Source organism: Echinops telfairi, unplaced genomic scaffold, assembly GCF_000313985.2.
Source record: "Echinops telfairi isolate 266 unplaced genomic scaffold, ASM31398v2 ScPeMD7_22;HRSCAF=79, whole genome shotgun sequence".
Taxonomy (NCBI): Eukaryota; Metazoa; Chordata; class Mammalia; order Afrosoricida; family Tenrecidae; genus Echinops; species Echinops telfairi.
The window spans coordinates 17,511,044-17,527,836 of NW_022103919.1; the positions used below are offsets into that span (position 1 = coordinate 17,511,044).

At 40.1% G+C, this 16,793-nt stretch overlaps 1 pseudogene; it reads left to right on the forward strand.

The window, feature by feature from the left end:
- The first annotated feature begins 14,785 nt into the window (after positions 1-14,785).
- LOC105979603 lies at positions 14,786-16,534 on the forward strand (annotated as a pseudogene).
- The last annotated feature ends 259 nt before the right edge of the window (positions 16,535-16,793 follow it).

Below are 16,793 nucleotides of genomic sequence, written 5' to 3' on the forward strand. Positions count from 1 at the left end.
AGGGGTGAGGGAAGGGGGAACAGATTGCTAAGATGACTATACAACCCCACTTGAAGGGAGCTAACATCAGAATGGATACATGTTATGATGTAAGTTAAAGCAATAATAATAATAAATATAATATATACTGAGGGTTGGTGGGGGGGAAAGGGATTAGGGAAGCTGGTAACAAGTTCAAGAAGAAAAGAAAATATATTGAAAATGATGAGGGCAGCATTGGTACAATTATGCTTGATCTATTGGAACTATGGATTGTAAGAGCTAATAAAATGTTTTTTAAAATTACATGAATACCAATGAAAACAAGAGAGATGAAAATGTTCAAAAAATGATTGTGGTAATGATTGTACAACTCTTCTTGTTATGATTGAATTACTTAATTGTATGGCGTGGATAAAGTGCCAATTAAAGCGTTAAGAAAAAAGACTGCAGAATTGATCTTACAGTATGAATATTCATGATTTCTAGAACATGAACCAGGGTGGCAGATATGTTTTGCTTGTTTTTGATATAAATATAAACAGAAAGAGGAATTTCAGAGTTAAAAAGCCTTTTACACAATGCAGATAGTTGCAGTGTTAAGTAATGCAGAGGATATAATACTTTGTGTAACATATTTCTATAAAGGAAAACTGTAAGATTTTATAGTTTAAACATTTATAAAATGCTAAAGGAACTGAAACATATGAAGTGTCTTTCTAGTTAATAATTTCATAAATAACAATGGCAGTACATATTAAAAGACTTCTGTGGTGTGAATTTTCAAGTATGGCATGTATATTCATTTTGTCACCTCAACTTTGTGAAATGGGTGCTATTATTATTCTCATTTTAAAATATGGAATCTTGACTTGAGAACAAGCACTTATTTTTAAAATATTTTCTTTTAGGATATGATGACACCTATAAATATGGGGAAAAATACCATTTATTTAGTTTCATTCTTTGAAGGCTTACAACGCATTATTTTATTCACTGAAGATCCAAGGGTATTTAAAGTAACATATGAAAGTGAGAAAGCAGAATTAGCAGAGCAAGAGATTGTGCTGGCATTACAAGATGTTGGAATTTCTCTCGTCAACAATTACACAAAACAAGAAGTAGCCTATGTTGGAATTACAAGGTTAGAATTTTGCTATTGTGTATTCATTGGTCCAAAGATAATACAAACTTAAAAGTGCTGGGTGTTTCATTTTGTTTTTGTCTTGATTCCTTCATTATGTTTTTAATTCTCCAGCTGCCTTAAAAGTTAGATTTATTCAACTTACGCAAATAGTACGTTAATGTGTCATGCCATAGAACCAAACTCACTGCCATCAAATCGGTGCTGACTCGTAGAGGACGGGAGAACTGCCCCTGTGGTTCTCTGCGATGAACTCTTTCCGGGACTGGAGAGCTGTCTTTCTCCTGAGGAGTGTATGGTGGTTTCCAGCTGCCAGCCTTGGGGAATCACAGCCTCGTGTGTAACTGTTATGACCCAGGACTCCTTATAGAACATGCTTAATTATTGATCATCTCCTGCTACTGTGTAGGGTGCACTATAGATGACCCACAAATAGTTGTTGACAGAGAGCCCTTTTCTAGCTTGACTTTCCATGACATTGGTTACACATGGGGCTGCACTCCGCTGGGTCAGCCCTTGCAATCCACCAATCTCTCCTCAGGAGAATGGGCTTCCTAGTCCCATAGATTACAGTCCCTGGAACTCACGGGCAGTTCTGTCCTGTTCTACGGGATCGCTGTCAGTGCGCATTGACTTGATGGCAGTGAGTTTGGTTTTGGCTTATATAAGAAACCAACACGAATACTATTATCTCTCATGTTTTTATGAACCCTGTTCATTTTAAACATGTGAATCAATTTGAGAGCATTTCTCTCGATTTATATAGTCTGGGTAATGTAGCTTTAATACTAACTATACTTGAGTTAAATGCTCAAATATATTTAAGTTTTAGTTTATATGTAAATTTATTTGACTATAAATGCTCTAACTTGTTAATGGAACCAGTGCTATTTGTGAAGGATTTTAGAGAAATTTTTATTTTTAAAAATGCAAATTTTAATTATGTAAATAAAAATGTCAAGTAAGCAATATATATATTTTAAAGAAATATTTTTATATTCACCTATTATTATGTATTGTGCTAAATGATTTGAATGTGAAGATGCATAAGATATGGTCCCTAGTTTTCTATGAAGTGGATGTGAAACTAAACTCCTAATAGGTTAGGTTTATCTGCCTCTAACCTTGACTCTTTTGCCCTGCCCAGGTCACATACCCAGTACAGCAGATCTCCCTGATCTGTCTCCTTTTTTCCAAGAGCATTTTCACCTTCTACTATATTAAGATGACTGCTTTACTATGTTTCCTGTTTGTGATATGTCACTGTCCAGTTATAATTAATTTCTAGCAAGGTAGTGATACTCAAGGTTTGTTTCCCCTCCCAACTAGAATAGTGTCTGTAACAGAAGTGAAATAATACTATTTGAATGGATTGATATTTTTTAAAGTTGTAATGCATTTGCTTGTAAATGAGGCTACTACAAAATTTTATTAAAGACTTTGTAATTCATGTCATAACCTGTCTAAAAGATAATGTTTATAAATTAGTACTGTGAATTTTGGTTTTTTATATGTAGTTCTGATGTGGTTTGGGAAACAAAGCCCAAGAAGAAGGCAAGATGGAAGCCTATGAGTATAAAGCAAACTGAGAAGTTAGAGAAAGAATTTAAAGAATATACTGAATCTTCACCTTCTGAAGATAAGATTATTGAGTTGGACACTAACATTCCGGTAATATCTTTATATACTATTTGAAGTTTTACTTCATAAACTATTTAAAATAAATTACTAGTGACTGTTCAAGGAAAATTAAAATGTAATTCAACATAGTTAACATATGTAAATTTTATAGAATATTTGAAAGAGGTGGCTTTATTAAGCAAACTTGTCTTCAGCTGCCAATTATCTGTTCTTAACAAGAAAGTAGCAAATTATTATTTATATTTTATCTTTGATGATTATTTCCTTTTTTATTTTATTTTTAGTGAATTTAAACAAAAGTAATATAGCCACACAATAAGGATGATATGACTACGTGAATTTTATGGATATAGGGCTAAGCAAAAAGTATTCCTATAAAAGTCACAGAAACATTATTTAGCAAAAATATAAAAATGGGAAGCTGTTGTTTCTTCACATATCATCCGTAAACATGTGTATGCTTCTTAAGGCGGTATTTCCAACTCCCTAAATTTTCCTTGAAGAAGTCTGCCTTCCCTGAAGAATTCAATGCCAGGTTAACGGGACAACTTTGGAATCCTCAAGGAACTCAAGTTGTATTCTTAAATGTTCTTTGAATTGGGATACAGAAAAGAAGTCTGAAGGTGCAAGATTAGCATTTTCCCAACAAAATTCTTTTAGGGCAGCCCTTGAAGAACAAGCAGGTTCATTGTCAGGATGGGGAAAAAAATGCCTGTGCACATTTCCTCGCATTTTTCTTGCCAGTATAGTCTTCTGAGAACTTTTTTTTTTACTAAGTCCCCATGTGCATCCTGTATCCTTTGAGAAAACCTGTCAAGGTAGGACTCCTTTGGAATCTCAACAAAAACAGTTGCCATAACCTTCTTAGTTGACCTCTCTACTTTGAATTTATTAGGCCCAACAGATCCCCTCATAAGCCATTGTTTTGATTGGATCTATTTTTTTCAGGTGCCTGATGAGATTAAGACAAGTTATTACTGACAGAACTTTTTGCATCCATCTACTGATTGCAGATACATGTTTAAACACATTTTGAATAAACTTGTGCATATGGAAACTAGGACCCTAATAATACTTTTGATTTACCTTCACATATAAGGATCTGCACCTAAACCTTAAAAAACATGTAACTTGCTGTTTTAATTAGCAGTATCCTAAAAGTGTTATATACACATTTATAATATTAATCAATTATGGTTAAAGAGAGATTTATGGGGGTCTTTTTTATGGGGTGGTATATTTTTCAGGTTCGCTTAACACCTAGTGGTAATAACATGAAAATTTTGGAACCACATGTAATAGCTGTACGGAGAAATTATCTTCCAGCATTAAAGGTGGAATATAGCACATCTGCACATCAGACATCCTTTAGAGTTCAAATATACAGAATACAGGTAAGTCTTTCAGAAAGGTAAACTACATTTTAACGGTTCATAGTAAGAAGCCAAATGTACATATTCCCATAATCTTTTTTAGCTTAGTACTTAAGTACTTCAATTTTGATATTAAACTAAACTTTTTTATTCCTTCTACTCCTTTATTCTTGTTATTTTAGTCAATGTTTAGTCAATAGTTGCCACATCAATATACTGACTCGTTTCTCATTTTCCTAGATCCAAAACCAGATACAGGGTGCTGTATTTCCATTTGTGTTTTATCCTATTAAACCTCCCAAGTCAGTCACCATGGATTCAGGTTTGTTCTTATTTTATATGGCACAATAACAGGGGTAATAGTTATTTCATCTATTTTACTATAAAAATATGAAATCGAGTTTAGTTTCTTTCATTCTCAAGTAGAGTTTCTTTAGGGTCACTGGAAAAATAGCTGCAGCAAGTAGTCAATTAAGTTCAACAAAACTGAGTGATTCCAAAAAATAAAACATCTCATAGTAACTCAAGGACAGAGTAGAACAGCTTCCTTTGAGTTTCACGACTAAATCTTTTTGGAAGCAGACAGCCTCTACTTTCTTCTACAGAGCAGTTGGCAGCCCAACACTTATCCCACAGTGCCCCCAGAGGGACTGCAAAACCAAACCAAACTCACTGCTATTGAGTCTGTTTGCGCCCAGAGTGACCTTATAACAGTAGTTCTCAACCTGTGGGTCATGACCCCTTTGGGGGTTGAACGACCCTTTCACAGTGGTCGCCTGATTCATAACAGTAGCAAAGTTACAGTTATAAAGTAGCAATGAAAAGAATTTTATGGTTGGGGGGTCACCACAACATGAGCAACTGTATTAAAGGGTCACCGCATCAGGAAGGTTGAGAAGTACTGGTTTAGTGGATTGAGTCAATTGTAAGGTTGGCAGTTCAAAGCCACAACACCCACTCTGGGAGAAATAATGAGGCAGAAAAAATCGCATTAAGATTTACAGTCTCCAGAAACTCTTATTTTTCTATCCTGTCTTATCGAGTTGCTGACTCAAAATTTATTCTGCAGCAGTAAATTTGGTGTTACACGAATACATTTAAATTTTTTAGAATTACTAATTTTAAAAACCCAACATGCCAACTTCTCATTTAAAATCCTTTGGGGCCTTTGCATAGTGAGTTAGTTCAGATTCAAGAATGTTTTCTTTTTTTTTTCAAGAATGTTTTCTTTTAGCAAAAACTGTCTTATATTTTTCAGATGAGAATAATGAACACATTTTCTTTCCATGCTCTTCTTTGCCTTTTTTCCCCTTTTCTTGACTGTGTCTTTTAAGTCTAATTCTCTTTCCCACCCACTCCGTGCTTCCTCCCTAACCACAACCCACCCTCCCTCCCAGCCATTACCACCACCAGCTCTGACCTCGGTGTGCTCTGTATGGGCATCTCTTCAGAATCAGCTTGAAAGCTTTTTGACCCTTGTGCAGACATACACCAGGCAGTCTGGACAGGGCCTCAGAGTGTGTTCTTTGGTAAAGATTTTCTGACAATTCTACCGCACGCTTTTATTTTGAAATTACTTATTTAAAGGGTTAACATGAAGACATGATTTTGAAACAGTTTTGGAATCTAAGTTAATATTATAATCAGTGCTGGAAATGTCAGTAATTTTATTAATACTCATGATTTAGTAAATAATTTTACTGTGTATTGTGATGTACAATAAATTGTGGGGGAGGTAGGGAGTGCTTAGCTGTTGCTTCTAGCACCATCAGGATTCATCATGTTTGTTAACCTTTTCAGCACCAAAGCCCTTTACAGATGTCAGCATTGTCATGAGATCCGCAGGACATTCCCAAATATCACGGATTAAGTAAGTGTATTAATAGAATTCTTTTTTAAAAATTTCATTGTGATTTGTGTGAAAGTTTATAGAGCAAATTTGTTTTCCATTCATTTATACAAATGTTTCATAACAGCATTTTCTCCACTTCCTTCTTGGGTTTTAAAAGAATTATTTTGCATTCATTTAAAGTTTTCATTTAAACGTATGAATTCAACATACTTTAAAAAAATAAAATGCAGATGAGTGAAAAAAAATAAAGGTAAAATATAGAATTATAAAGGTTATAGAAAATATTGAATAATATTATGTAGTCTTGGAGAGTCAAAGGGCTCTGGAGGAACTATTCCTAGGAATTAACAGTTCTTACTAGATTTTTGACGTTTATTTTTACTTATGTAGCTTTTTTCTTAATATTGTTCATAGTGGCTGTATGTTGTTTTAGGTACACTCATTGTCCAAGGAAGAGAACATTTACATTAGTATTGTGTTGGGCAGGCTTCTCTATAGAAACAAGACCAGGACACTGTGATTTTATATATGTATATGTATATATATATGGATAGGTTTATATAGCGAGAAGGATTATAACAGCCAATTAGTACACACAGCAGTACAGAGGGCTCAGTTCAACACACTTTGGTGGAACAGTTAATATACAATAGATCTTTGAACTCACACAGGCTGTTGGTCCAAGGTCAAGGAAGCAAACGGTGGAATCTGCCCTCGGGGAAGAAAAGCAGAGTCAGCCCACAGGCAGCAGAAGGCAGGGTGGGGCAGCAACAGTCAGTAGATAAATTTACAGAGCCAGCTAGGTGGCACCACCTTGAAGGGCTGGAGCAGTGTTCTCCAGGAGGCTCTGTATGCTCTAAACCATATGGTGCAAATGGATGCACCTCGCTGGATGCAGTCTACCCCTTGCTAACTTGACACTTGTACACAATTCTTTAGCCATATATAATTTCCAGACATTAATGAAAGTATGCTTACACATAACATCATACAGCTAGAATATATATAAATAAAAACACATGGAATCTATTTGTATCTGGTATATTATACATGAACAAAGGAAAGATAGTCAATACGCGTATAAAGAGAAGAAATGCCTTTCAGTTACGACCATGTGATCAGCCAGGGTGGGGCAGCAACAGTCAGTACCCTGGGAGCATCCTGATACCCATTCTGTATTTCCTTTGCCCTTGGCCAGCACATCAACTGGCTGTGGTTCTTTGCCTAATGGGGTGACCCAGATCTTCATTCATGAGGGATCTGGTTTGTTAGCAGTCCTCTCAGGATTGGGTTGCTGTAGTTTACCATTTACTTTCATCATAGGGCATGGTAGTACTAAGAGATGGCCTAGGGAATTCCTGGATTCCAGACCTATTCTTCTTTACCTCCATTATGTATTTCCCCTTGGTAATCAGGATCAGTCACACCACTCAGTACAGTGACACCCTTCTTTACTTATTGATCCAAAGGCATGAAGATCTCAAAATGTCCAGGAAGCATTCTTAGCTGCCAGTTGAGTGGAATCAATGCTGTTTCCAGGTGGGAGTGTTCCTTCCTTGAGAACTAGGACTTCCAGGCCTGAAGAGCATAGGGTTGCTGGGACAGGAAGCAAAAATGCTGCAAGTGAGTCAGTGGGAGTTATAGTGAGTGGTGCCATTCCAGCTTCCACTCCTTGGTTCCTGGACCCATGTATCCTGGCTGTTGGAGACATAGCACCATATGGTATGGAGCATATAGAGCCTCCTGGAGAACACTGCTCAGCCCTTCAAGGTGGTGCCACCTAGCTGGTGCCGTAATTGTGTCTATAGGAATTGCCATTGCATCGTTCTGTCAAGCTGATGATGAGGAACATCATACAACCAGTGTATTCCATGGGCGCGAGCCCATTGCCACACTTCATTTGCTGTGAAGTGAGTTCCTCGAGCTGATGCAATGTTGTATGGGATGCCTTGCTGATGGATAAGGCATTCTTTAAGTCCACGAATGATGGTTTGGGCAGAAACATTGCTTGCAGGGAAGGCAAATCCATCTCCAGAGTAAGCGTCTGTTCCAGTAAAAACAAAACATTTCCCCTCCATGATGGAAGTGGACCTGTGGAATCAACCTGCCACCAGGTTGCTAGTTGATCTTTCTGAGGAATTGCCCCATATCTTTGACTCAGAATGTTGGCTTCTGCTCCTGGCAGATGGGGCACTCTGCAGTGGCAGTGGCCCAAGTCAGCCGTGGTGAGTGGAGGTCCGTGTTGCTGCACCCACGCATAACCTCCATCCCTGCCACCATGTCCACTTTGTTCATGTGCCCATTGGGCAATGACAGGAGTGGCGGAGGAAAAGGAGGACCAGTCTCCACAGTGCATGTCATCTTATCCACTTAACTGTTAAAGTCCTCCTCTTCAGAGGTAATCCTTTGGTGAGCATTCACATGAGACATGATTATCTTTACTTTCCTTGACAATTCAGAGAAGTTTATTCACATACCGTTTCCCCACACCGCTTGTCACCAATTTTCCAATCATGTTCCTTCCAATTCTCTTACCACCCAGCTAAACCATTAGCCACTGCCCATGAATCAATAGCAGTAGCACATTTGGCCATTTCTCCTTCCAGACAAACTGAAGGACCAGGTGCACTGCTCAAAGTTCTGCCCATTGGGAGGATTTCCCTTCACCACTGTCCTTTAGGGAGATCCCAGAAAGGGGTTGTAGTGCTGCAGCTGTTGTCCACTTACAGGTGGTAACTGTTTATTGTGCAGAGCCATCAGTAAACCAATCACATATTTTCTGTTTCTCGGTCAATTTAGTATAAGGAACTCCCCATGAAGCCATCGTTGCAGACTTGGAGAAGGAAGGTATTCTGACTGGAGTAGAGACTGTGTGGGCTTTTGGGCCACTTCTTCATGCACCTTACTTGTACCTTCAGGTCCTGCTCTAGCCTGATCTTGTATATACCACTTCCATTTAACAATGGAGGCTGCTGTGCATGCCCAACTGTATGACTCTGTGGGTCAGACAATACCCAGTTCACGAAGGGACAGCTCAGGCCTCATGGTGACTGGTGACCCATGCTGAGGTGTTCTGATCCATTAAGGCCCAGTAACAAGTTAACAGCTGTTTTTCAGAAGGGGAGTTGTCTGCAGAGGGATGGCAGAACTTTACTCCCAATTCCCAAAGATCTACGCTGTGGTTCACCGATAGGATCCAGCCAAAGACTCCACACTGCATCGCTGACACCTCTAGCAGCATTGGGTCTGCTGGATCATATGGTCCCAGTGGCAAAGCAGCTTGCACAGCAGCCTGAACCTGTTATAGAGCCTTTTCTTCTTCTGGGTTCCACTCAACATTGATGGCCTTTTGCTTCACTTGATAAATAGATTGGAGTAGCACTCCCAAATGAAGGATATATTGCCTTCAAAATCCAAAGAAGCCCACTAGATGGTGTGCCTCCTGTTTAGGTGTTGGGGGGGAGGGGGTGCAGGTGCAATATCTTATCCTTCACTTTAGTAAGAATATCTCGACACACCACTCGACCTCTAGAGATTTTACTGAGGTGGAGGGTGCCTGAATCTTTGTTGGGTTGATTTCCCACCCAGGCAGATGTTCCAGTGAATCTAGAGGAGTGGTTCTCAACCTGTGGGTCACGACCCCTTTGGGGATTTGAATGACCCTTTCACAGGGGTCGCCTGATTCATAACAGTAGCAAAATTACATTTATAAAGTAGCAATGAAAATAATTTTATGGTTGCGGGGGTTCACCACAACATGAGGAACTGTATTAAAGGGTCGTGGCATTAGGAAGGTTGAGAACCACTGAGTCTTTGATACATCTTCCTTAGTGAGTCCAGTCAGTGTAATGTCATCAATATAATGGACCAGCGTGTGCCATTCCGTGGAAGAGACAGGCAATCAGGGTCCCTTTGGACTAAATTATGGCACAGGCCAGAAGAGTTTATTTATGGAGCATTCCCAACGTGTGTTGTCCCTACACCAGCTAAAGGCAATGGTGGTCATTCAAAACTAGTATTGAGAATAAGGCATGGGCCAGATAAATAGCTGCATACCAGGAACCAGGTATCAGGAGAAGTATTAATTTGTTCAAGAAATGAAACCACATCTGGAACAACAGCTGTAATTGGAGCCACCACCTGGTTACGTTTATGATAATCCATCATCATTCTCTAATATCCATCTGTTTTTTGCACAGGCCAAATAAGTGAGTTAAGTAGGGATGTGGTAGGAATCTCCATCCCTGTATCCTTCAAGTCTGTGATGGTGGTACTGATCTCTGCAATCCCTCCAGGAATGCAGTATTGGTTTTGGTTTACCATTTTCCTAGGCAATGGCAGTTCTAATGGTGTCCACTTGGCCTTTCCTACCATGATAGCCCTTATTCCACATTTCAAGGATCCAGTATGGGAGTTGCCCGTTACTAAGTATTCTTTTCCAATGATGCATTCTGGAACTTCGGGGTACCACTGAACCCACTGTGAGATGTACTAGAGCTAAAACCCCATTAACAACTTGACCTCCATAAGCCCCCACTCTGACTGGTGGGCCATCAAAACATTTTGGGTCTCCTGGAATTTAATGTCAGTTCAGAGCCAGTGTCCAGTAATCCCCAAAAAGTTTGATTATTTCCTTTCCCTCCATGAACAGCCACCCTTGTAAAAGGCCTCCATTCCCTTTGGTAAGGTGCAAAGAAAGACTAACAGTATAAACCTTTGGCGATGTAGCAAGGCCCTTCTTCAAAGGGACCCGACATCCCTTCATTCAAGGGGTTGTGGTTCGGTAAGCTGCCTCAAGTCTTGGAATTGATTGAGGGGTAGTGACTCTATTCTGATCATTTGAGTTGGACTGCTGATCACTTTATCCAGCATTCTTCTGCTTGTATAGACATGTAAATATTTAATAGGCTTCCTATGTATTTTACCACTTGGGCATTATGGCTAAGTAGCCAATGCCATAAGTCCATGAGACACGTTGCTTTGATTACTATGGAAACCTTGTTGTCTATTACCATAACCAAGTCCACCCCATCTCTGCTGATTCAGTGCTGACACCTGCCCCCTACCACCACGGGGCTCAATCAGCCCATTGTATGCAAATGCCATAGTTCAGTTAGGGCAGTTCCCACCGTTAATCCTGGTGTCCATAAAATATCAATCACAGGAATCTTCATAGATGCTGGGCCTCCCTTCACAAACTTGTCAGTTAGGGTTTGGGTGAAAGGTATGTCCTCAGGACACTTCTTTTGTGGGTCTTTGGGATTATTCTGATAGATCATTCTAACATACCAATTTCCCTAAGTTTTCGGATACCTTTTCCCACAGTGTACCAATGTAGGTCAGGTACCTCAAGTTGGTCTAATCTAGTCCATCTGACATCCCATGCTTACTGAACCAAGCAAATAAACTATTAGATCCTCTCTTAACCTCTCGAGCTGAGACACTGAAAGAAGAATCTCTGCTAGGGGGCCCATATCAAGAAACTCAGACTTGTCTAATGTTAATTCTTTGCACCAGTATCCCACACCTTTAGTCACCATTCTCATGCATAGTCCCCAGGCTTCGGTTTGTAGGTATTAGAAAACTCGAGCAGGTCTTTGTGAGTATAACCCACTTCTTCCTGAGTCATTATCTATACCTCACCTTTAGGAACTTTCTGAAACTTAATTTTAGTTACAGGTCTAGAGGAACTAATGGGCGGTGAGGGTGTTTCCTGGGGACTCAGCAATATCTTATAAAGCATTTCCCCTGCGCAGTGTTCCATAGCAGCTACCCGTGACATTTCAGCGTGCACAGTTTGGGTAGTCAGCTCCAGTGTGTGTTGTTTTACTGATAGTAGATTAATACCTGCAGGTGGGAGGGGTGTGGGTCTATTGGCTGGGGTGACTCAACAGACTCTAGGGCCTCCATATCCTCCTCTTCTGGATCATCAGCCCATATGTTCCCATCTCATGTTTCAGGGTCCCATTTCTTTCTGATTAATGCTCTGACTTTAATATCAGACACTGTTCTAGGAGCACAATTCAGCTCATGCTGTAATTCAGCTACTCTTAGGATGCCAATCTGGATTTGGTTTTCAGCAGTGCCAGATCGATTCTGCAGAGAGAGAGAGAAGACTGCTTTGTAGCACATGCAGAAGCTTTTTTTCAGCATTTTAAAATTATTAAAAAAAAAATAATTTTATTGAGGGCTCATACAACTCACCACAATCCATACATCCATCCATTGTGTCAGGCACATTTGTACATTTGTTGCCGTCATCATTCTCAAAACATTTGCTTTCTATTTAAGCCCTTGGTATCAGCTCCTTATTTTTTCCCCTCCTTCCTTGCTGTCATCCCCATCGTGAACCTTTAATATTTATAAATTATTATTATTTTGTCATGTCTTACACTGTCTTTTGTCTCCCTCCCTTCACCCACTTTTCTGTTGTCCATCCCCCAGGGAAGAGGTTATAATGTAGATCCTTATAATTGGTTCCCCCTTTCTACCCCACCTTCCCTCCAGTCTCCTTTATTATTGCCACTCTCACCACTGGTCCTGTCCTGGATTCCCTGTGTTTCTAGTTCCTGTCTGTTCCAGTGTATATCCTCTGGTCTAGCTGGGTTTGTAAGGTAGAATTGGGATCATGATAGTGTGTGTGCGGTGGAGCATTTAAGAATTAGAGGAATGTTTCATTGTTGCTACACTCATGCAGAAGCTTTTAGGTCTTTTATTCTGCATTTGAGACGTGCTTCTGAGATTCTGAAATCATCCCTTTCCTTGATCACACTGCCTAATTTTAGGAGGACCAGGCAACCAGCCTTCCTACTTTCCATCCTAACAAAACTGCCGAAAAATGTCAAACAAATGATCATCTAAAGACCCTCCTCTCACCTGCACTGCATCTATTGGTAGTGGCATCGTGGATATAAACTTTGCCACTTCACATGTGGATTAACACCACCATGCTTTTAGGGGCAGAGGCCGCATTCTCAGTGCTGTTAGGTCTAATTGGACTGGAGAACCAATTCTGGAAACCCATATTTATGATCTTGTTTCTTCAGAACCTCTCTTGGTACCAGTTTTGTTAGGCAAGGGTTCTCTAGAGAAACAAAGCCAAGACTCTTTTAGGGTTTTATGTATATATATATACCGTATATACTCATGTATATATAAGCTGAGTTTTCCAGCTCATTTTTTATGCAGTTTCTGTGGTAAAATTAGGTGCCTTGGCTGATAATCAGGTCGGCTTATACTTGAATATATATGGTGTATATTATGATAGTTTTACATAGCAAGAAGGATTATAACAGCTAATTAGTTTACACAGCGGTACAGAGGACTCATTCAACTCATTTTCATAAAACAAGTTATATACTGAAGGTCCTTCAACTTATGTGGTCCGAGGTCAAGGAAGCAGACAGTGGAATCTGCCCTCAAGCAAGACAAGCAGAGTCAAGCCCATTGGCAGCAGGCAGGTGGGAATAGCTATAACCAGTAGATCAGGAGCATATCGAAACAGGCCCTGATGGAGTCTCAAGCTCTGTCAATGCACACACACCTACACAATCCACCAACAGCATGGTGAACCAGGTCAAAGAGACATGATCCACGGATTGGTTTGCCTCACAGATAGTACAGCACATGGCTGAGGCAAAGGACTAGCTCAAGGAGCAGTACATTGTTCTGATCACCAGGGAGAAAATGAGAAGAAGGCCAGCCTTGGAAAGCATTTATCTTGGTTGCCCTCTAATCAAGGTGTAGCCTGATTAAATTCCACTTACATGTTCCCATGGAAGCCTAGTTGGCACAATAAATCTAACTATGACAAGTGTCTGTGAACTGTTTCTCAATGTCATGCTTTCCTTACTTTATCATGTGATGAACACTGTTTATTCCTTTTCTTTTAAGATAGCTTATTTGTATGCATATGCACATGTACAACTATAAACATTAGTTTTGGGGTTTGTTTACTTCCAGTTAAAAAAAAAAATGTTATTCAAGCTGTATGCAACTCTTGAACTCCTAAAGAATTTTTTTTTCTTTTTCAGCTCTTCTAGTAAAACTTGTCACTGTTCTATATAACTATATTCCATTGAGGTTCATTGATATAAATAGCCTGTTTATATCACAGTTTAGTTAGTAATTCTCTTTTATGGAAATTTGCACATCGTAATTTTTATTATCATATGACTATTGCCATGGTTACTTTATATTTATCTAGAAAGTCCTAAGATTAAAAGTGTATTATGTAACTGATTATATTTTTAATGTTTTCTATTTATAGATATTTCAAAGTATTGATACAAGAAATGGATCTCAGGTTAGATCTTGGCTTTGTGTATGCTTTAGCAGAACTTATGGCAGAAGCTGAGATGACTGAAAAAACAGAAGTAAGACTTAGAATAATAGTATTATTATATTGGGAAGAATTTGGGAAGGGAAGGACTAAATAGCAAAACTAAATAGTATTAAGAATTCTTACAGGCATCACATGTTTGCTTCCACTTTAAAAATATAATTTAAAAAACATAATATTAAGTATATGGTAAAACTCATATTTTGAGATTAAATGCAATGTAGCAGCACAAGCAAAAAAACTTTTTACGTTCAATGTGTTGTCTAGACTAGAGAAGTCTAGACGGGTGGGAGTAAGATCTCTGGGGGAGGAGCGCCTCTCTTCCTTATCCCTAGTGTCCCCTGCCTTTTTAATTTATTTGTTTCTGGGGGGAGGGGGGAGAGCTGGGGCTGAGAGCTGTTCCAGGTGCTGAGCCGGAGGGGGCGGGACCCAGGGTATGGGTTGGGCCTGGGGCCATGTCCAAGGTGCCAATGATGCGGGCAGACGGCGGCGTGGGCCGTGTACTGTCTATCCCAGAGAGAACTATAAAGCGCTAGAAGCGCCTGCAGACGGGAGGAAAAAAAATTAAGACTAGAGAAGTCTAGACTAGGTAGACTAGAGAAACAAATTCATAAGCACACATGTATGAGAAAGAGGTTTATATATAAGAGCAATTGAATATTGAGAAAACATCCCAGCCCAGTCCAGATCAAGCCCATAAGTCCGATATTAGCCCATACGTCAGATACCAGTCTATAAAGTCCTCTCCAGACTCAGGAAACACATGCAATGACGCCAACTGCAGGAAGATCACAGGTCAGTCTTGTAGATTCTGTGGCATTGTAAGCATCTCAGTGTTGGCAGGGGTCTGCACATGGCTCCTCCAGTTCCAGGAGTCTCGCTGCCATCAGCATAGGCCCATGTGTCTTGTCAGTAGAGAGTCTCTCGGGAGTGAGCAGAGTGTCTCTTGCCTCCAAGGAAGAAATACAAGAGTTTCCAGAAGCCTCAGGAGAAGACCATACCCACACAAAGGCCTCATGGGCTATGACCTGATTGACAGACTAGACTCCATCCCTTCACTCGTAAGCCTCTCAAGTCCCAATTACCATCAGATTATGTAACTACCACATTCAGCAAATATTGGATCAAGAGAAGGGAATTAGTCTTATTCATATTGCTATCTTATTGTCCAGGATTACTTTGTGTGCTTTTGTTTCCATTAATTTAGAAATTTGTGGAAGGCCAGGATATTTCATGAGTGAAGGAATATGCCAAATTAAAATGTTAATGAGGAGGGACCACTTAGAAACGCAGTCAGCCTGGACAGCTCAGAGTAATCAATATCATGAAATTGTACTTGTAGAAACTATTGAATAGGTGCATGTTTTGCTGTGTGTAACAAAATAAAGAAAATTTAGAGGAAAATTAGGGTGTCATTATTCATGACTTATAGAAGACTACAAGATCTCAGTGATAGAGTGGTTAAAATATATTCTCGGTGACATACTGTGTACTGCTCGGCGACCGAGGGGTGGGGTTGTCCAGTTCACTATGGTCCCATTTTGTTAGGCAGCGGCGTTTCTGTGAGGTGATGCATGGGGCCATGACGTTAATGTCCACCAAGGTTGGAGTCTGGGGCAGGCATTGTGTTCACGAAGCTTGGAGTTGACACTGCAACCGCATCCCTTGACTGACTCTTCTCCCGTGGGTACGAAGTGGACAGAAAAGGAAATAGAGATGCTGAAGGCTGCCAGGAAGTGATTTGGGGATGATCTCAATCACCTCAACTGTGCCATTAAAGTAACTCACATAAAGGCCACCGTGAAACTCAAGGTATATGAAGACTGGCATTCCCCGTTCCAGCCAAGTCCCTCAAGAAAGGGCCCAAGAAGGTGGCATCTGGTGTTTTGGTGCCTCCTACAGCAGCCCCTCCACCCAGCAGCTCCATTGTCCCTGAGAGCCGGGGTCCCGAATTAAAGAAGCAGAAGGCCCTTAGTGCCCTGAATGACTCTGACACCAACCGTGACCTAGTGGATATTGAGGGGCTAGTAGAAACTCCTCCAGCCAAGAAACATAGCTTCCACGAAGACAGTCTGATCTTGGATTCTGGCCTTCTCATGGCCTCTGTTGACCCTCCTCTGCTCTTCCACAGAAGCCTTCCACTTCTGACCCCTCTCACTGTTCACCCTGGACCCGTAGATCTTCTGGGACTCAACCAAGACTAGCCCACAAGGTCAGAAGGTTGTTAGGTCTGGACTAGTCCACCTTGTCCTTGAAGAGGCATCTGCCCTCCCCACCTCCCAGTTTGACCTCTACCTGATGGATGAAAAAAAATAAAGACTTCTCTCCCATTATATACTCTCTTTGTTATCTGCCCTCCTAGAGTGAATTCTTATACTGTGACCATGATGCATAGATACAGGCAAGGTTAAATCTACTTATTAAAAAATTGTGTTTTGTTATAAATTTTTAACTGCTTTATAA